The sequence below is a fragment of the Hippocampus bargibanti genome, unplaced genomic scaffold, assembly GCF_051943395.1.
Source record: "Hippocampus bargibanti isolate YZ-2025 unplaced genomic scaffold, ASM5194339v1 Contig00137, whole genome shotgun sequence".
In the NCBI taxonomy this organism is placed as follows: domain Eukaryota; kingdom Metazoa; phylum Chordata; class Actinopteri; order Syngnathiformes; family Syngnathidae; genus Hippocampus; species Hippocampus bargibanti.
The window spans coordinates 21,690-41,442 of NW_028296972.1; the positions used below are offsets into that span (position 1 = coordinate 21,690).

At 43.7% G+C, this 19,753-nt stretch overlaps 14 non-coding genes across 14 annotated transcripts; all 14 read right to left on the minus strand.

Moving 5' to 3' along the window:
• Positions 1 to 240: 240 nt before the first annotated feature.
• Positions 241 to 359, minus strand: LOC148881377 (5S ribosomal RNA). The gene has a single exon (XR_016113850.1). It is a non-coding gene; the product is annotated as a 5S ribosomal RNA (ribosomal RNA).
• A 1,150-nt stretch (positions 360 to 1,509) lies between these two features.
• Positions 1,510 to 1,628, minus strand: LOC148881378 (5S ribosomal RNA). The gene has a single exon (XR_016113851.1). It is a non-coding gene; the product is annotated as a 5S ribosomal RNA (ribosomal RNA).
• Positions 1,629 to 2,778: 1,150 nt separating this feature from the next.
• On the minus strand, positions 2,779 to 2,897 carry LOC148881379 (5S ribosomal RNA). Its single transcript, XR_016113852.1, has one exon. It is a non-coding gene; the product is annotated as a 5S ribosomal RNA (ribosomal RNA).
• Positions 2,898 to 4,047: 1,150 nt separating this feature from the next.
• LOC148881380 (5S ribosomal RNA) lies at positions 4,048 to 4,166 on the minus strand. Its single transcript, XR_016113854.1, has one exon. It is a non-coding gene; the product is annotated as a 5S ribosomal RNA (ribosomal RNA).
• A 1,150-nt stretch (positions 4,167 to 5,316) lies between these two features.
• On the minus strand, positions 5,317 to 5,435 carry LOC148881381 (5S ribosomal RNA). The gene has a single exon (XR_016113855.1). It is a non-coding gene; the product is annotated as a 5S ribosomal RNA (ribosomal RNA).
• Positions 5,436 to 6,586: 1,151 nt separating this feature from the next.
• LOC148881382 (5S ribosomal RNA) lies at positions 6,587 to 6,705 on the minus strand. The gene has a single exon (XR_016113856.1). It is a non-coding gene; the product is annotated as a 5S ribosomal RNA (ribosomal RNA).
• Positions 6,706 to 7,855: 1,150 nt separating this feature from the next.
• On the minus strand, positions 7,856 to 7,974 carry LOC148881383 (5S ribosomal RNA). The gene has a single exon (XR_016113857.1). It is a non-coding gene; the product is annotated as a 5S ribosomal RNA (ribosomal RNA).
• A 1,150-nt stretch (positions 7,975 to 9,124) lies between these two features.
• On the minus strand, positions 9,125 to 9,243 carry LOC148881384 (5S ribosomal RNA). Its single transcript, XR_016113858.1, has one exon. It is a non-coding gene; the product is annotated as a 5S ribosomal RNA (ribosomal RNA).
• Positions 9,244 to 10,393: 1,150 nt separating this feature from the next.
• Positions 10,394 to 10,512, minus strand: LOC148881385 (5S ribosomal RNA). Its single transcript, XR_016113859.1, has one exon. It is a non-coding gene; the product is annotated as a 5S ribosomal RNA (ribosomal RNA).
• A 1,150-nt stretch (positions 10,513 to 11,662) lies between these two features.
• LOC148881386 (5S ribosomal RNA) lies at positions 11,663 to 11,781 on the minus strand. The gene has a single exon (XR_016113860.1). It is a non-coding gene; the product is annotated as a 5S ribosomal RNA (ribosomal RNA).
• A 1,151-nt stretch (positions 11,782 to 12,932) lies between these two features.
• Positions 12,933 to 13,051, minus strand: LOC148881387 (5S ribosomal RNA). Its single transcript, XR_016113861.1, has one exon. It is a non-coding gene; the product is annotated as a 5S ribosomal RNA (ribosomal RNA).
• A 1,152-nt stretch (positions 13,052 to 14,203) lies between these two features.
• Positions 14,204 to 14,322, minus strand: LOC148881388 (5S ribosomal RNA). Its single transcript, XR_016113862.1, has one exon. It is a non-coding gene; the product is annotated as a 5S ribosomal RNA (ribosomal RNA).
• Positions 14,323 to 16,106: 1,784 nt separating this feature from the next.
• On the minus strand, positions 16,107 to 16,225 carry LOC148881389 (5S ribosomal RNA). Its single transcript, XR_016113863.1, has one exon. It is a non-coding gene; the product is annotated as a 5S ribosomal RNA (ribosomal RNA).
• Positions 16,226 to 19,210: 2,985 nt separating this feature from the next.
• On the minus strand, positions 19,211 to 19,329 carry LOC148881390 (5S ribosomal RNA). Its single transcript, XR_016113879.1, has one exon. It is a non-coding gene; the product is annotated as a 5S ribosomal RNA (ribosomal RNA).
• Positions 19,330 to 19,753: the final 424 nt, after the last annotated feature.

A 19,753-nucleotide genomic window follows, 5' to 3' on the forward strand; every position in this document is an offset into this window, starting at 1 on the left:
CAGAAGCCCAGTTCTGCTTCGCGTACGAGTACTGTCATGACGGTCCCCCATGCGGACAGCTCCCTCTGCCGGAAAGCCATATCGTTACACGCAGCGACTCAAGAGTAAAATCAACGTGTGGGAAGCCGTTTAAAATCGCGTCGGGGGTGATCGTGAAATGAAAAGTGAAATCGGATCGCGAACGGGAGAGACCATTTCTCGGCCCACAGTATTTGGGGTGGCTGCAAAAAAAAAAAAAAAAGCTTACAGCACCTGGTATTCCCAGGCGGTCTCCCATCCAAGTACTAACCAGGCCCGACCCTGCTTAGCTTCCGAGATCGGACGAGATCGGGCGTTCTCAGGGTAGTATGGCCGTAAGCGAGGGAGTGTGCCAGAAAATCCCTCTTTATAGTGTTGCAGGGAGAGCGTCTTTCTTTGCTCATGGTGTTCGTTCTTGTCGGGTGATGGTTATTTGGTTTTCCAAATACAGGCTTGAATCGATGAAGGTGTTATTTGTGTCGTGTTGTCAAATAGGTGCATGTGAGTCCAGCTGATGCGTTTTCGTGGGTAACTTTTCTTTGACTTCCAATGCAATCCGTTTCGTCCATTCATTCCGGGTAGAGTGAACGCTGGCGCGAATGGTTGCCTCTGTTCACTCGCACAAAAAAAACGTTCTTATCCCGTGACTGTAAAGTGGCCTTTAGAGCTTTGAAAGGCGCTTAAAATGTTATGTATAACTATGAATATTATGTGGTGAAATGGTTGATCACGAGATCAGTGTCGCTGTGTGATTACGTCAGCAGAGGGCGTCAAGGACCAGACGGACAGTAATCATAATAAATGTCAAAAGAAAAGGATAGGGAATTAAACCCAAAATGCTGAAGATACTAAAAGGAGAGGAGTAGCGTTACCTTACATTGCAGGGCTGTCTGAAAAACTACAGAGTCCTTTGGCAACACAAAATTCCTACTTATTTCAAACCGATAAACACTTGAAGGCAAAATTGAGTACATCCAAAAGATAAGCTTTCAAATGAAAAACAAAGTAATGTAGTTTATTCAATACATTGGAAAAATTAAAATTATAAAGAGCAAAACATGGGGGAGACTAAACAAATTCTCAAAAAAAAAAAACTTTATCAACACCGCATGGGATAATACGAGTGGGCCTCAATCTGCAGTACATATGCACCTCAACTAGCTACCGCTCATTTGACGACAATGAGGTTAAAATTGTAGCGAAAGGAAAATAGATGGTTTGAAAGGGGAGTAAAAGAAGCTGTCCAGCACGCAGAAGCCCAGTTCTGCTTCGCGTACGAGTACTGTCATGACGGTCCCCCATGCGGACAGCTCCCTCTGCCGGAAAGCCATATCGTTACACGCAGCGACTCAAGAGTAAAATCAACGTGTGGGAAGCCGTTTAAAATCGCGTCGGGGGTGATCGTGAAATGAAAAGTGAAATCGGATCGCGAACGGGAGAGACCATTTCTCGGCCCACAGTATTTGGGGTGGCTGCAAAAAAAAAAAAAAAAGCTTACAGCACCTGGTATTCCCAGGCGGTCTCCCATCCAAGTACTAACCAGGCCCGACCCTGCTTAGCTTCCGAGATCGGACGAGATCGGGCGTTCTCAGGGTAGTATGGCCGTAAGCGAGGGAGTGTGCCAGAAAATCCCTCTTTATAGTGTTGCAGGGAGAGCGTCTTTCTTTGCTCATGGTGTTCGTTCTTGTCGGGTGATGGTTATTTGGTTTTCCAAATACAGGCTTGAATCGATGAAGGTGTTATTTGTGTCGTGTTGTCAAATAGGTGCATGTGAGTCCAGCTGATGCGTTTTCGTGGGTAACTTTTCTTTGACTTCCAATGCAATCCGTTTCGTCCATTCATTCCGGGTAGAGTGAACGCTGGCGCGAATGGTTGCCTCTGTTCACTCGCACAAAAAAAACGTTCTTATCCCGTGACTGTAAAGTGGCCTTTAGAGCTTTGAAAGGCGCTTAAAATGTTATGTATAACTATGAATATTATGTGGTGAAATGGTTGATCACGAGATCAGTGTCGCTGTGTGATTACGTCAGCAGAGGGCGTCAAGGACCAGACGGACAGTAATCATAATAAATGTCAAAAGAAAAGGATAGGGAATTAAACCCAAAATGCTGAAGATACTAAAAGGAGAGGAGTAGCGTTACCTTACATTGCAGGGCTGTCTGAAAAACTACAGAGTCCTTTGGCAACACAAAATTCCTACTTATTTCAAACCGATAAACACTTGAAGGCAAAAATGAGTACATCCAAAAGATAAGCTTTCAAATGAAAAACAAAGTAATGTAGTTTATTCAATACATTGGAAAAATGAAAATTATAAAGAGCAAAACATGGGGGAGACTAAACAAATTCTCAAAAAAAAAAAACTTTATCAACACCGCTGGGATAATACTAGTGGGCCTCAATCTGCAGTACATATGCACCTCAAGCTAGCTACCGCTCATTTGACGACAATGAGGTTAAAATTGTAGCGAAAGGAAAATAGATGGTTTGAAAGGGGAGTAAAAGAAGCTGTCCAGCACGCAGAAGCCCAGTTCTGCTTCGCGTACGAGTACTGTCATGACGGTCCCCCATGCGGACAGCTCCCTCTGCCGGAAAGCCATATCGTTACACGCAGCGACTCAAGAGTAAAATCAACGTGTGGGAAGCCGTTTAAAATCGCGTCGGGGGTGATCGTGAAATGAAAAGTGAAATCGGATCGCGAACGGGAGAGACCATTTCTCGGCCCACAGTATTTGGGGTGGCTGCAAAAAAAAAAAAAAAAGCTTACAGCACCTGGTATTCCCAGGCGGTCTCCCATCCAAGTACTAACCAGGCCCGACCCTGCTTAGCTTCCGAGATCGGACGAGATCGGGCGTTCTCAGGGTAGTATGGCCGTAAGCGAGGGAGTGTGCCAGAAAATCCCTCTTTATAGTGTTGCAGGGAGAGCGTCTTTCTTTGCTCATGGTGTTCGTTCTTGTCGGGTGATGGTTATTTGGTTTTCCAAATACAGGCTTGAATCGATGAAGGTGTTATTTGTGTCGTGTTGTCAAATAGGTGCATGTGAGTCCAGCTGATGCGTTTTCGTGGGTAACTTTTCTTTGACTTCCAATGCAATCCGTTTCGTCCATTCATTCCGGGTAGAGTGAACGCTGGCGCGAATGGTTGCCTCTGTTCACTCGCACAAAAAAAACGTTCTTATCCCGTGACTGTAAAGTGGCCTTTAGAGCTTTGAAAGGCGCTTAAAATGTTATGTATAACTATGAATATTATGTGGTGAAATGGTTGATCACGAGATCAGTGTCGCTGTGTGATTACGTCAGCAGAGGGCGTCAAGGACCAGACGGACAGTAATCATAATAAATGTCAAAAGAAAAGGATAGGGAATTAAACCCAAAATGCTGAAGATACTAAAAGGAGAGGAGTAGCGTTACCTTACATTGCAGGGCTGTCTGAAAAACTACAGAGTCCTTTGGCAACACAAAATTCCTACTTATTTCAAACCGATAAACACTTGAAGGCAAAATTGAGTACATCCAAAAGATAAGCTTTCAAATGAAAAACAAAGTAATGTAGTTTATTCAATACATTGGAAAAATTAAAATTATAAAGAGCAAAACATGGGGGAGACTAAACAAATTCTCAAAAAAAAAAAACTTTATCAACACCGCATGGGATAATACGAGTGGGCCTCAATCTGCAGTACATATGCACCTCAACTAGCTACCGCTCATTTGACGACAATGAGGTTAAAATTGTAGCGAAAGGAAAATAGATGGTTTGAAAGGGGAGTAAAAGAAGCTGTCCAGCACGCAGAAGCCCAGTTCTGCTTCGCGTACGAGTACTGTCATGACGGTCCCCCATGCGGACAGCTCCCTCTGCCGGAAAGCCATATCGTTACACGCAGCGACTCAAGAGTAAAATCAACGTGTGGGAAGCCGTTTAAAATCGCGTCGGGGGTGATCGTGAAATGAAAAGTGAAATCGGATCGCGAACGGGAGAGACCATTTCTCGGCCCACAGTATTTGGGGTGGCTGCAAAAAAAAAAAAAAAAGCTTACAGCACCTGGTATTCCCAGGCGGTCTCCCATCCAAGTACTAACCAGGCCCGACCCTGCTTAGCTTCCGAGATCGGACGAGATCGGGCGTTCTCAGGGTAGTATGGCCGTAAGCGAGGGAGTGTGCCAGAAAATCCCTCTTTATAGTGTTGCAGGGAGAGCGTCTTTCTTTGCTCATGGTGTTCGTTCTTGTCGGGTGATGGTTATTTGGTTTTCCAAATACAGGCTTGAATCGATGAAGGTGTTATTTGTGTCGTGTTGTCAAATAGGTGCATGTGAGTCCAGCTGATGCGTTTTCGTGGGTAACTTTTCTTTGACTTCCAATGCAATCCGTTTCGTCCATTCATTCCGGGTAGAGTGAACGCTGGCGCGAATGGTTGCCTCTGTTCACTCGCACAAAAAAAACGTTCTTATCCCGTGACTGTAAAGTGGCCTTTAGAGCTTTGAAAGGCGCTTAAAATGTTATGTATAACTATGAATATTATGTGGTGAAATGGTTGATCACGAGATCAGTGTCGCTGTGTGATTACGTCAGCAGAGGGCGTCAAGGACCAGACGGACAGTAATCATAATAAATGTCAAAAGAAAAGGATAGGGAATTAAACCCAAAATGCTGAAGATACTAAAAGGAGAGGAGTAGCGTTACCTTACATTGCAGGGCTGTCTGAAAAACTACAGAGTCCTTTGGCAACACAAAATTCCTACTTATTTCAAACCGATAAACACTTGAAGGCAAAATTGAGTACATCCAAAAGATAAGCTTTCAAATGAAAAACAAAGTAATGTAGTTTATTCAATACATTGGAAAAATTAAAATTATAAAGAGCAAAACATGGGGGAGACTAAACAAATTCTCAAAAAAAAAAAACTTTATCAACACCGCATGGGATAATACGAGTGGGCCTCAATCTGCAGTACATATGCACCTCAACTAGCTACCGCTCATTTGACGACAATGAGGTTAAAATTGTAGCGAAAGGAAAATAGATGGTTTGAAAGGGGAGTAAAAGAAGCTGTCCAGCACGCAGAAGCCCAGTTCTGCTTCGCGTACGAGTACTGTCATGACGGTCCCCCATGCGGACAGCTCCCTCTGCCGGAAAGCCATATCGTTACACGCAGCGACTCAAGAGTAAAATCAACGTGTGGGAAGCCGTTTAAAATCGCGTCGGGGGTGATCGTGAAATGAAAAGTGAAATCGGATCGCGAACGGGAGAGACCATTTCTCGGCCCACAGTATTTGGGGTGGCTGCAAAAAAAAAAAAAAAAGCTTACAGCACCTGGTATTCCCAGGCGGTCTCCCATCCAAGTACTAACCAGGCCCGACCCTGCTTAGCTTCCGAGATCGGACGAGATCGGGCGTTCTCAGGGTAGTATGGCCGTAAGCGAGGGAGTGTGCCAGAAAATCCCTCTTTATAGTGTTGCAGGGAGAGCGTCTTTCTTTGCTCATGGTGTTCGTTCTTGTCGGGTGATGGTTATTTGGTTTTCCAAATACAGGCTTGAATCGATGAAGGTGTTATTTGTGTCGTGTTGTCAAATAGGTGCATGTGAGTCCAGCTGATGCGTTTTCGTGGGTAACTTTTCTTTGACTTCCAATGCAATCCGTTTCGTCCATTCATTCCGGGTAGAGTGAACGCTGGCGCGAATGGTTGCCTCTGTTCACTCGCACAAAAAAAACGTTCTTATCCCGTGACTGTAAAGTGGCCTTTAGAGCTTTGAAAGGCGCTTAAAATGTTATGTATAACTATGAATATTATGTGGTGAAATGGTTGATCACGAGATCAGTGTCGCTGTGTGATTACGTCAGCAGAGGGCGTCAAGGACCAGACGGACAGTAATCATAATAAATGTCAAAAGAAAAGGATAGGGAATTAAACCCAAAATGCTGAAGATACTAAAAGGAGAGGAGTAGCGTTACCTTACATTGCAGGGCTGTCTGAAAAACTACAGAGTCCTTTGGCAACACAAAATTCCTACTTATTTCAAACCGATAAACACTTGAAGGCAAAAATGAGTACATCCAAAAGATAAGCTTTCAAATGAAAAACAAAGTAATGTAGTTTATTCAATACATTGGAAAAATGAAAATTATAAAGAGCAAAACATGGGGGAGACTAAACAAATTCTCAAAAAAAAAAAACTTTATCAACACCGCTGGGATAATACTAGTGGGCCTCAATCTGCAGTATATATGCACCTCAAAGCTAGCTCCCGCTCATTTGACGACAATGAGGTTAAAATTGTAGCGAAAGGAAAATAGATGGTTTGAAAGGGGAGTAAAAGAAGCTGTCCAGCACGCAGAAGCCCAGTTCTGCTTCGCGTACGAGTACTGTCATGACGGTCCCCCATGCGGACAGCTCCCTCTGCCGGAAAGCCATATCGTTACACGCAGCGACTCAAGAGTAAAATCAACGTGTGGGAAGCCGTTTAAAATCGCGTCGGGGGTGATCGTGAAATGAAAAGTGAAATCGGATCGCGAACGGGAGAGACCATTTCTCGGCCCACAGTATTTGGGGTGGCTGCAAAAAAAAAAAAAAAAGCTTACAGCACCTGGTATTCCCAGGCGGTCTCCCATCCAAGTACTAACCAGGCCCGACCCTGCTTAGCTTCCGAGATCGGACGAGATCGGGCGTTCTCAGGGTAGTATGGCCGTAAGCGAGGGAGTGTGCCAGAAAATCCCTCTTTATAGTGTTGCAGGGAGAGCGTCTTTCTTTGCTCATGGTGTTCGTTCTTGTCGGGTGATGGTTATTTGGTTTTCCAAATACAGGCTTGAATCGATGAAGGTGTTATTTGTGTCGTGTTGTCAAATAGGTGCATGTGAGTCCAGCTGATGCGTTTTCGTGGGTAACTTTTCTTTGACTTCCAATGCAATCCGTTTCGTCCATTCATTCCGGGTAGAGTGAACGCTGGCGCGAATGGTTGCCTCTGTTCACTCGCACAAAAAAAACGTTCTTATCCCGTGACTGTAAAGTGGCCTTTAGAGCTTTGAAAGGCGCTTAAAATGTTATGTATAACTATGAATATTATGTGGTGAAATGGTTGATCACGAGATCAGTGTCGCTGTGTGATTACGTCAGCAGAGGGCGTCAAGGACCAGACGGACAGTAATCATAATAAATGTCAAAAGAAAAGGATAGGGAATTAAACCCAAAATGCTGAAGATACTAAAAGGAGAGGAGTAGCGTTACCTTACATTGCAGGGCTGTCTGAAAAACTACAGAGTCCTTTGGCAACACAAAATTCCTACTTATTTCAAACCGATAAACACTTGAAGGCAAAAATGAGTACATCCAAAAGATAAGCTTTCAAATGAAAAACAAAGTAATGTAGTTTATTCAATACATTGGAAAAATTAAAATTATAAAGAGCAAAACATGGGGGAGACTAAACAAATTCTCAAAAAAAAAAAACTTTATCAACACCGCATGGGATAATACGAGTGGGCCTCAATCTGCAGTACATATGCACCTCAACTAGCTACCGCTCATTTGACGACAATGAGGTTAAAATTGTAGCGAAAGGAAAATAGATGGTTTGAAAGGGGAGTAAAAGAAGCTGTCCAGCACGCAGAAGCCCAGTTCTGCTTCGCGTACGAGTACTGTCATGACGGTCCCCCATGCGGACAGCTCCCTCTGCCGGAAAGCCATATCGTTACACGCAGCGACTCAAGAGTAAAATCAACGTGTGGGAAGCCGTTTAAAATCGCGTCGGGGGTGATCGTGAAATGAAAAGTGAAATCGGATCGCGAACGGGAGAGACCATTTCTCGGCCCACAGTATTTGGGGTGGCTGCAAAAAAAAAAAAAAAAGCTTACAGCACCTGGTATTCCCAGGCGGTCTCCCATCCAAGTACTAACCAGGCCCGACCCTGCTTAGCTTCCGAGATCGGACGAGATCGGGCGTTCTCAGGGTAGTATGGCCGTAAGCGAGGGAGTGTGCCAGAAAATCCCTCTTTATAGTGTTGCAGGGAGAGCGTCTTTCTTTGCTCATGGTGTTCGTTCTTGTCGGGTGATGGTTATTTGGTTTTCCAAATACAGGCTTGAATCGATGAAGGTGTTATTTGTGTCGTGTTGTCAAATAGGTGCATGTGAGTCCAGCTGATGCGTTTTCGTGGGTAACTTTTCTTTGACTTCCAATGCAATCCGTTTCGTCCATTCATTCCGGGTAGAGTGAACGCTGGCGCGAATGGTTGCCTCTGTTCACTCGCACAAAAAAAACGTTCTTATCCCGTGACTGTAAAGTGGCCTTTAGAGCTTTGAAAGGCGCTTAAAATGTTATGTATAACTATGAATATTATGTGGTGAAATGGTTGATCACGAGATCAGTGTCGCTGTGTGATTACGTCAGCAGAGGGCGTCAAGGACCAGACGGACAGTAATCATAATAAATGTCAAAAGAAAAGGATAGGGAATTAAACCCAAAATGCTGAAGATACTAAAAGGAGAGGAGTAGCGTTACCTTACATTGCAGGGCTGTCTGAAAAACTACAGAGTCCTTTGGCAACACAAAATTCCTACTTATTTCAAACCGATAAACACTTGAAGGCAAAAATGAGTACATCCAAAAGATAAGCTTTCAAATGAAAAACAAAGTAATGTAGTTTATTCAATACATTGGAAAAATTAAAATTATAAAGAGCAAAACATGGGGGAGACTAAACAAATTCTCAAAAAAAAAAAACTTTATCAACACCGCATGGGATAATACGAGTGGGCCTCAATCTGCAGTACATATGCACCTCAACTAGCTACCGCTCATTTGACGACAATGAGGTTAAAATTGTAGCGAAAGGAAAATAGATGGTTTGAAAGGGGAGTAAAAGAAGCTGTCCAGCACGCAGAAGCCCAGTTCTGCTTCGCGTACGAGTACTGTCATGACGGTCCCCCATGCGGACAGCTCCCTCTGCCGGAAAGCCATATCGTTACACGCAGCGACTCAAGAGTAAAATCAACGTGTGGGAAGCCGTTTAAAATCGCGTCGGGGGTGATCGTGAAATGAAAAGTGAAATCGGATCGCGAACGGGAGAGACCATTTCTCGGCCCACAGTATTTGGGGTGGCTGCAAAAAAAAAAAAAAAAGCTTACAGCACCTGGTATTCCCAGGCGGTCTCCCATCCAAGTACTAACCAGGCCCGACCCTGCTTAGCTTCCGAGATCGGACGAGATCGGGCGTTCTCAGGGTAGTATGGCCGTAAGCGAGGGAGTGTGCCAGAAAATCCCTCTTTATAGTGTTGCAGGGAGAGCGTCTTTCTTTGCTCATGGTGTTCGTTCTTGTCGGGTGATGGTTATTTGGTTTTCCAAATACAGGCTTGAATCGATGAAGGTGTTATTTGTGTCGTGTTGTCAAATAGGTGCATGTGAGTCCAGCTGATGCGTTTTCGTGGGTAACTTTTCTTTGACTTCCAATGCAATCCGTTTCGTCCATTCATTCCGGGTAGAGTGAACGCTGGCGCGAATGGTTGCCTCTGTTCACTCGCACAAAAAAAACGTTCTTATCCCGTGACTGTAAAGTGGCCTTTAGAGCTTTGAAAGGCGCTTAAAATGTTATGTATAACTATGAATATTATGTGGTGAAATGGTTGATCACGAGATCAGTGTCGCTGTGTGATTACGTCAGCAGAGGGCGTCAAGGACCAGACGGACAGTAATCATAATAAATGTCAAAAGAAAAGGATAGGGAATTAAACCCAAAATGCTGAAGATACTAAAAGGAGAGGAGTAGCGTTACCTTACATTGCAGGGCTGTCTGAAAAACTACAGAGTCCTTTGGCAACACAAAATTCCTACTTATTTCAAACCGATAAACACTTGAAGGCAAAATTGAGTACATCCAAAAGATAAGCTTTCAAATGAAAAACAAAGTAATGTAGTTTATTCAATACATTGGAAAAATTAAAATTATAAAGAGCAAAACATGGGGGAGACTAAACAAATTCTCAAAAAAAAAAAACTTTATCAACACCGCATGGGATAATACGAGTGGGCCTCAATCTGCAGTACATATGCACCTCAACTAGCTACCGCTCATTTGACGACAATGAGGTTAAAATTGTAGCGAAAGGAAAATAGATGGTTTGAAAGGGGAGTAAAAGAAGCTGTCCAGCACGCAGAAGCCCAGTTCTGCTTCGCGTACGAGTACTGTCATGACGGTCCCCCATGCGGACAGCTCCCTCTGCCGGAAAGCCATATCGTTACACGCAGCGACTCAAGAGTAAAATCAACGTGTGGGAAGCCGTTTAAAATCGCGTCGGGGGTGATCGTGAAATGAAAAGTGAAATCGGATCGCGAACGGGAGAGACCATTTCTCGGCCCACAGTATTTGGGGTGGCTGCAAAAAAAAAAAAAAAAGCTTACAGCACCTGGTATTCCCAGGCGGTCTCCCATCCAAGTACTAACCAGGCCCGACCCTGCTTAGCTTCCGAGATCGGACGAGATCGGGCGTTCTCAGGGTAGTATGGCCGTAAGCGAGGGAGTGTGCCAGAAAATCCCTCTTTATAGTGTTGCAGGGAGAGCGTCTTTCTTTGCTCATGGTGTTCGTTCTTGTCGGGTGATGGTTATTTGGTTTTCCAAATACAGGCTTGAATCGATGAAGGTGTTATTTGTGTCGTGTTGTCAAATAGGTGCATGTGAGTCCAGCTGATGCGTTTTCGTGGGTAACTTTTCTTTGACTTCCAATGCAATCCGTTTCGTCCATTCATTCCGGGTAGAGTGAACGCTGGCGCGAATGGTTGCCTCTGTTCACTCGCACAAAAAAAACGTTCTTATCCCGTGACTGTAAAGTGGCCTTTAGAGCTTTGAAAGGCGCTTAAAATGTTATGTATAACTATGAATATTATGTGGTGAAATGGTTGATCACGAGATCAGTGTCGCTGTGTGATTACGTCAGCAGAGGGCGTCAAGGACCAGACGGACAGTAATCATAATAAATGTCAAAAGAAAAGGATAGGGAATTAAACCCAAAATGCTGAAGATACTAAAAGGAGAGGAGTAGCGTTACCTTACATTGCAGGGCTGTCTGAAAAACTACAGAGTCCTTTGGCAACACAAAATTCCTACTTATTTCAAACCGATAAATACTTGAAGGCAAAAATGAGTACATCCAAAAGATAAGCTTTCAAATGAAAAACAAAGTAATGTAGTTTATTCAATACATTGGAAAAATGAACATTATAAAGAGCAAAACATGGGGGAGACTAAACAAATTCTCAAAAAAAAAAAAACTTTATCAACACCGCTGGGATAATACTAGTGGGCCTCAATCTGCAGTACATATGCACCTCAACTAGCTACCGCTCATTTGACGACAATGAGGTTAAAATTGTAGCGAAAGGAAAATAGATGGTTTGAAAGGGGAGTAAAAGAAGCTGTCCAGCACGCAGAAGCCCAGTTCTGCTTCGCGTACGAGTACTGTCATGACGGTCCCCCATGCGGACAGCTCCCTCTGCCGGAAAGCCATATCGTTACACGCAGCGACTCAAGAGTAAAATCAACGTGTGGGAAGCCGTTTAAAATCGCGTCGGGGGTGATCGTGAAATGAAAAGTGAAATCGGATCGCGAACGGGAGAGACCATTTCTCGGCCCACAGTATTTGGGGTGGCTGCAAAAAAAAAAAAAAAAGCTTACAGCACCTGGTATTCCCAGGCGGTCTCCCATCCAAGTACTAACCAGGCCCGACCCTGCTTAGCTTCCGAGATCGGACGAGATCGGGCGTTCTCAGGGTAGTATGGCCGTAAGCGAGGGAGTGTGCCAGAAAATCCCTCTTTATAGTGTTGCAGGGAGAGCGTCTTTCTTTGCTCATGGTGTTCGTTCTTGTCGGATGATGGTTATTTGGTTTTCCAAATACAGGCTTGAATCGATGAAGGTGTTATTTGTGTCGTGTTGTCAAATAGGTGCATGTGAGTCCAGCTGATGCGTTTTCGTGGGTAACTTTTCTTTGACTTCCAATGCAATCCGTTTCGTCCATTCATTCCGGGTAGAGTGAACGCTGGCGCGAATGGTTGCCTCTGTTCACTCGCACAAAAAAAACGTTCTTATCCCGTGACTGTAAAGTGGCCTTTAGAGCTTTGAAAGGCGCTTAAAATGTTATGTATAACTATGAATATTATGTGGTGAAATGGTTGATCACGAGATCAGTGTCGCTGTGTGATTACGTCAGCAGAGGGCGTCAAGGACCAGACGGACAGTAATCATAATAAATGTCAAAAGAAAAGGATAGGGAATTAAACCCAAAATGCTGAAGATACTAAAAGGAGAGGAGTAGCGTTACCTTACATTGCAGGGCTGTCTGAAAAACTACAGAGTCCTTTGGCAACACAAAATTCCTACTTATTTCAAACCGATAAACACTTGAAGGCAAAAATGAGTACATCCAAAAGATAAGCTTTCAAATGAAAAACAAAGTAATGTAGTTTATTCAATACATTGGAAAAATGAAAATTATAAAGAGCAAAACATGGGGGAGACTAAACAAATTCTCAAAAAAAAAAAACTTTATCAACACCGCATGGGATAATACGAGTGGGCCTCAATCTGCAGTACATATGCACCTCAAGCTAGCTACCGCTCATTTGACGACAATGAGGTTAAAATTGTAGCGAAAGGAAAATAGATGGTTTGAAAGGGGAGTAAAAGAAGCTGTCCAGCACGCAGAAGCCCAGTTCTGCTTCGCGTACGAGTACTGTCATGACGGTCCCCCATGCGGACAGCTCCCTCTGCCGGAAAGCCATATCGTTACACGCAGCGACTCAAGAGTAAAATCAACGTGTGGGAAGCCGTTTAAAATCGCGTCGGGGGTGATCGTGAAATGAAAAGTGAAATCGGATCGCGAACGGGAGAGACCATTTCTCGGCCCACAGTATTTGGGGTGGCTGCAAAAAAAAAAAAAAAAGCTTACAGCACCTGGTATTCCCAGGCGGTCTCCCATCCAAGTACTAACCAGGCCCGACCCTGCTTAGCTTCCGAGATCGGACGAGATCGGGCGTTCTCAGGGTAGTATGGCCGTAAGCGAGGGAGTGTGCCAGAAAATCCCTCTTTATAGTGTTGCAGGGAGAGCGTCTTTCTTTGCTCATGGTGTTCGTTCTTGTCGGGTGATGGTTATTTGGTTTTCCAAATACAGGCTTGAATCGATGAAGGTGTTATTTGTGTCGTGTTGTCAAATAGGTGCATGTGAGTCCAGCTGATGCGTTTTCGTGGGTAACTTTTCTTTGACTTCCAATGCAATCCGTTTCGTCCATTCATTCCGGGTAGAGTGAACGCTGGCGCGAATGGTTGCCTCTGTTCACTCGCACAAAAAAAACGTTCTTATCCCGTGACTGTAAAGTGGCCTTTAGAGCTTTGAAAGGCGCTTAAAATGTTATGTATAACTATGAATATTATGTGGTGAAATGGTTGATCACGAGATCAGTGTCGCTGTGTGATTACGTCAGCAGAGGGCGTCAAGGACCAGACGGACAGTATTCATAATAAATGTCAAAAGAAAAGGATAGGGAATTAAACCCAAAATGCTGAAGATACTAAAAGGAGAGGAGTAGCATTACCTTACATTGCAGGGCTTTCTGAAAAACTACAGAGTCCTTTGGCAACACAAAATTCCTACTTATTTCAAACCGATAAACACTTGAAGGCAAAAATGAGTACATCCAAAAGATAGGCTGTCAAATGAAAAACAAAGTAATGTAGTTTATTCAATACATTGGAAAAAATGAAAATTATAAAGAGCAAAACATGGGGGAGACTAAACAAATTCTCAAAAAAAAAAAACTTTATCAACACCGCTGGGATAATACTAGTGGGCCTCAATCTGCAGTATATATGCACCTCAAAGCTAGCTACCGCTCATTTGATGACAATGAGGTTAAAATTGTAGCGAAAGGAAAATAGATGGTTTGAAAGGGGAGTAAAAGAAGCTGTCCAGCACGCAGATGTTCAGTTCTGCTTCACGTACGAGTACTGTCATGACGGTCCCCCATGCGGACAGCTCCCTCTGCCGGAAAGCCATATCGTTACACGCAGCGACTCAAGAGTAAAATCAACGTGTGGGAAGCCGTTTAAAATCGCGTCGGGGGTGATCGTGAAATGAAAAGTGAAATCGGATCGCGAACGGGAGAGACCATTTCTCGGCCCACAGTGTTTGGGGTGGCTGCAAAAAAAAAAAAAAAAGCTTACAGCACCTGGTATTCCCAGGCGGTCTCCCATCCAAGTACTAACCAGGCCCGACCCTGCTTAGCTTCCGAGATCGGACGAGATCGGGCGTTCTCAGGGTAGTATGGCCGTAAGCGAGGGAGTGTGCCAGAAAATCCCTCTTTATAGTGTTGCAGGGAGAGCGTCTTTCTTTGCTCATGGTGTTCGTTCTTGTCGGGTGATGGTTATTTGGTTTTCCAAATACAGGCTTGAATCGATGAAGGTGTTATTTGTGTCGTGTTGTCAAATAGGTGCATGTGAGTCCAGCTGATGCGTTTTCGTGGGTAACTTTTCTTTGACTTCCAATGCAATCCGTTTCGTCCATTCATTCCGGGTAGAGTGAACGCTGGCGCGAATGGTTGCCTCTGTTCACTCGCACAAAAAAAACGTTCTTATCCCGTGACTGTAAAGTGGCCTTTAGAGCTTTGAAAGGCGCTTAAAATGTTATGTATAACTATGATCGCTGTGTGATTACGTCAGCAGAGGGCGTCAAGGACCAGACGGACAGTAATCATAATAAATGTCAAAAGAAAAGGATAGGGAATTAAACCCAAAATGCTGAAGATACTAAAAGGAGAGGAGTAGCGTTACCTTACATTGCAGGGCTGTCTGAAAAACTACAGAGTCCTTTGGCAACACAAAATTCACACTTATTTCAAACCGATAAACACTTGAAGGCCTAATTGAGTATTTCAAAAAGATAAGCTTTCAAATGAAAAACAAGGCATGTAGTTTATTCAGTACATTGGAAAAATTAAAATTATAAAGAGCAAAACATCAAGAGAACCAAAGCCTTCTTGAAAAACAAAGTAATGTAGTTTATTCAATACATTGGAAAAATTAAAATTATAAAGAGCAAAACATGGGGGAGACTAAACAAATTCTCAAAAAAAAAAAACTTTATCAACACAGCATGGGATAATACGAGTACGCCTCAATCTGCAGTACATATGCACCTCAACTAGCTACCGCTCATTTGACGACAATGAGGTTAAAATTGTAGCGAAAGGAAAATAGATGGTTTGAAAGGGGAGTAAAAGAAGCTGTCCAGCACGCAGAAGCCCAGTTCTGCTTCGCGTACGAGTACTGTCATGACGGTCCCCCATGCGGACAGCTCCCTCTGCCGGAAAGCCATATCGTTACACGCAGCGACTCAAGAGTCAAGGACCAGACGGACAGTAATCATAATAAATGTCAAAAGAAAAGGATAGGGAATTAAACCCAAAATGCTGAAGATACTAAAAGGAGAGGAGTAGCGTTACCTTACATTGCAGGGCTGTCTGAAAAACTACAGAGTCCTTTGGCAACACAAAATTCCTACTTATTTCAAACCGATAAACACTTGAAGGCAAAAATGAGTACATCCAAAAGATAGGCTGTCAAATGAAAAACAAAGTAATGTAGTTCATTCAATACATTGTAAAAATGAAAATTATAAAGAGCAAAACATGGGGGAGACTAAACAAATTCCCCCCCAAAAAATACTTTATCAACACCGTTGGGATAATACAGTGGGCCTCAATCTGCAGTACATATGCACCTTAAAGCTAGCTACCGCTCATTTGACGACAATGAGGTTAAAATTGTAGCGAAAGGAAAATAGATGGTTTGAAAGGGGAGTAAAAGAAGCTGTCCAGCACGCAGAAGCCCAGTTCTGCTTCGCGTCCGAGTACTGTCATGACGGTCCCCCATGCGGACAGCTCCCTCTGCCGGAAAGCCATATCGTTACACGCAGTGACTCAAGAGTAAAATCAACGTGTGGGAAGCCGTTTAAAATCGCGTCGGGGGTGATCGTGAAATGAAAAGTGAAATCGGATCGCGAACGGGAGAGACCATTTCTCGGCCCACAGTATTTGGGGTGGCTGCAAAAAAAAAAAAAAAAGCTTACAGCACCTGGTATTCCCAGGCGGTCTCCCATCCAAGTACTAACCAGGCCCGACCCTGCTTAGCTTCCGAGATCGGACGAGATCGGGCGTTCTCAGGGTAGTATGGCCGTAAGCGAGGGAGTGTGCCAGAAAATCCCTCTTTATAGTGTTGCAGGGAGAGCGTCTTTCTTTGCTCATGGTGTTCGTTCTTGTCGGGTGATGGTTATTTGGTTTTCCAAATACAGGCTTGAATCGATGAAGGTGTTATTTGTGTCGTGTTGTCAAATAGGTGCATGTGAGTCCAGCTGATGCGTTTTCGTGGGTAACTTTTCTTTGACTTCCAATGCAATCCGTTTCGTCCATTCATTCCGGGTAGAGTGAACGCTGGCGCGAATGGTTGCCTCTGTTCACTCGCACAAAAAAAAACGTTCTTATCCCGTGACTGTAAAGTGGCCTTTAGAGCTTTGAAAGGCGCTTAAAATGTTATGTATAACTATGAATATTATGTGGTGAAATGGTTGATCACGAGATCAGTGTCGCTGTGTGATTACGTCAGCAGAGGGCGTCAAGGACCAGACGGACAGTAATCATAATAAATGTCAAAAGAAAAGGATAGGGAATTAAACCCAAAATGCTGAAGATACTAAAAGGAGAGGAGTAGCGTTACCTTACATTGCAGGGCTGTCTGAAAAACTACAGAGTCCTTTGGCAACACAAAATTCCTACTTATTTCAAACCGATAAACACTTGAAGGCAAAATTGAGTACATCCAAAAGATAAGCTTTCAAATGAAAAACAAAGTAATGTAGTTTATTCAATACATTGGAAAAATTAAAATTATAAAGAGCAAAACATGGGGGAGACTAAACAAATTCTCAAAAAAAAAAACTTTATCAACACCGCATGGGATAATACGAGTGGGCCTCAATCTGCAGTACATATGCACCTTAAAGCTAGCTACCGCTCATTTGACGACAATGAGGTTAAAATTGTAGCGAAAGGAAAATAGATGGTTTGAAAGGGGAGTAAAAGAAGCTGTCCAGCACGCAGAAGCCCAGTTCTGCTTCGCGTACGAGTACTGTCATGACGGTCCCCCATGCGGACAGCTCCCTCTGCCGGAAAGCCATATCGTTACACGCAGCGACTCAAGAGTAAAATCAACGTGTGGGAAGCCGGGGGTGATCGTGAAATGAAAAGTGAAATCGGATCGCGAACGGGAGAGACCATTTCTCGGCCCACAGTGTTTGGGGTGGCTGCAAAAAAAAAAAAAAAGTCTAAGCACCTCAAAGGCTACCCACCCCGCCTCTTTTTTTAAACAACCCCAAAGAGGTAAAGTACGAAAAAAAAGGGGTGGGGGATCCTCAGTCCAACCTGCTTGTACGTCTCTGTCAGCTCTCAGTCATACAGGAGTGGTCCATTGATGAAAAGGTTTCTTCAGCCGTCACCTGTAGTTCTTTGAAGGTGTCGGACGTTTCGTTTCTCATCGAAGAGGCTTCATCAGCGAACTAAAATTTGCTAGTAGTTTCGGCCCCATATGTATATCCCTAACGTCTAGAGGTGGCGGTGCCAGACTTCTGCTATGATAGGTCACATCTCTCAGGTTGGGGAGAGCAGAGGACTATACCCTGAGCCTACACTGATTACTTTATTACGTGATTACTTGCCTGAATTTTACGTATTTTAAATTCCGGGGAAAAAAAATTCAAACAAATTCATAGTTGTGCTTTGGGCTCACCAGTTTAACCCATAATGGACAATCTGGCCATGAAAAAAAATGGAGAAACAGGCTCTCGCATCCTTCCCGGGTACAAAACCGAGGCACTGGTTTAGATATGTGGAGGGCACTTTCGTCATAATTAAAAAAGAAGAAATTCAATCCTTCACAAATCACCTGCACTCGGTAGACATCAATATTAAATATACTCGCGAGGACATTAAAGAGACCCAACTAGCCTTTTTGGAGTGTAAAGTAATTATAAAAGAGGACAGAGCGCTAAAAGCAGAAATCTTTAGGAAGGCCACACACACTGACCAATACTTACTTTTTGAATCAAACCACCCTCGACAACACAAACTATGAGTTATCAGAACCCTCCAGCATAGGGCTAATACCAACCAGCGTCGAAATTAGCGAAAAGGAGTGAAAACATGTCAGGAGAGCACTCACAAACTGTGGTTGCCCTCAGTGGTCATTTAACAAATGTCAAAAGAAACGGATAGGGAATGAAACCCAAAATTCTGAAGATACTAAAAAAAAAAACGTTCTTATCCCGTGACTGTAAAGTGGCCTTTAGAGCTTTGAAAGGCGCTTAAAATGTTATGTATAACTATGAATATTATGTGGTGAAATGGTTGATCACGAGATCAGTGTCGCTGTGTGATTACGTCAGCAGAGGGCGTCAAGGACCAGACGGACAGTATTCATAATAAATGTCAAAAGAAAAGGATAGGGAATTAAACCCAAAATTCTGAAGATACTAAAAGGAGAGGAGTAGCGTTACCTTACATTGCAGGGCTGTCTGAAAAACTACAGAGTCCTTTGGCAACACAAAATTCCTACTTATTTCAAACCGATAAACACTTGAAGGCAAAAATGAGTACATCCAAAAGATAGGCTGTCAAATGAAAAACAAAGTAATGTAGTTCATTCAATACATTGGAAAAATGAAAATTATAAAGAGCAAAACATGGGGGAGACTAAACAAATTCCCCCCAAAAAAATACTTTATCAACACCGCTGGGATAATACTAGTGGGCCTCAATCTGCAGTACATATGCACCTTAAAGCTAGCTACCGCTCATTTGACGACAATGAGGTTAAAATTGTAGCGAAAGGAAAATAGATGGTTTGAAAGGGGAGTAAAAGAAGCTGTCCAGCACGCAGAAGCCCAGTTCTGCTTCGCGTACGAGTACTGTCATGACGGTCCCCCATGCGGACAGCTCCCTCTGCCGGAAAGCCATATCGTTACACGCAGCGACTCAAGAGTAAAATCAACGTGTGGGAAACCGTTTAAAATCGCGTCGGGGGTGATCGTGAAATGAAAAGTGAAATCGGATCGCGAACAGGAGAGACCATTTCTCGGCCCACAGTATTTGGGGTGGCTGCAAAAAAAAAAAAAAAGCGTACAGCACCTGGTATTCCCAGGCGGTCTCCCATCCAAGTACTAACCAGGCCCGACCCTGCTTAGCTTCCGAGATCGGACTAGATCGGGCGTTCTCAGGGTAGTATGGCCGTAAGCGAGGGAGTGTGCCAGAAAATCCCTCTTTATAGTGTTGCAGGGAGAGCGTCTTTCTTTGCTCATGGTGTTCGTTCTTGTCGGGTGATGGTTATTTGGTTTTCCAAATACAGGCTTGAATCGATGAAGGTGTTATTTGTGTCGTGCTGTCAAATAAGGCGCATGTGAGTCCAGCTGATGCGTTAACGTGGGTAACTTTTCTTTGACTTCCAATGCAATCCGTTTCGTCCATTCATTCCGGGTAGAGTGAACGCTGGCGCGAATGGTTGCCTCTGTTCACTCGCACAAAAAAAAACGTTCTTATCCCGTGACTGTAAAGTGGCCTTTAGAGCTTTGAAAGGTGCTTAAAATGTTATGTATAACTATGAATATTATGTGGTGAAATGGTTGATCACGAGATCAGTGTCGCTGTGTGATTACGTCAGCA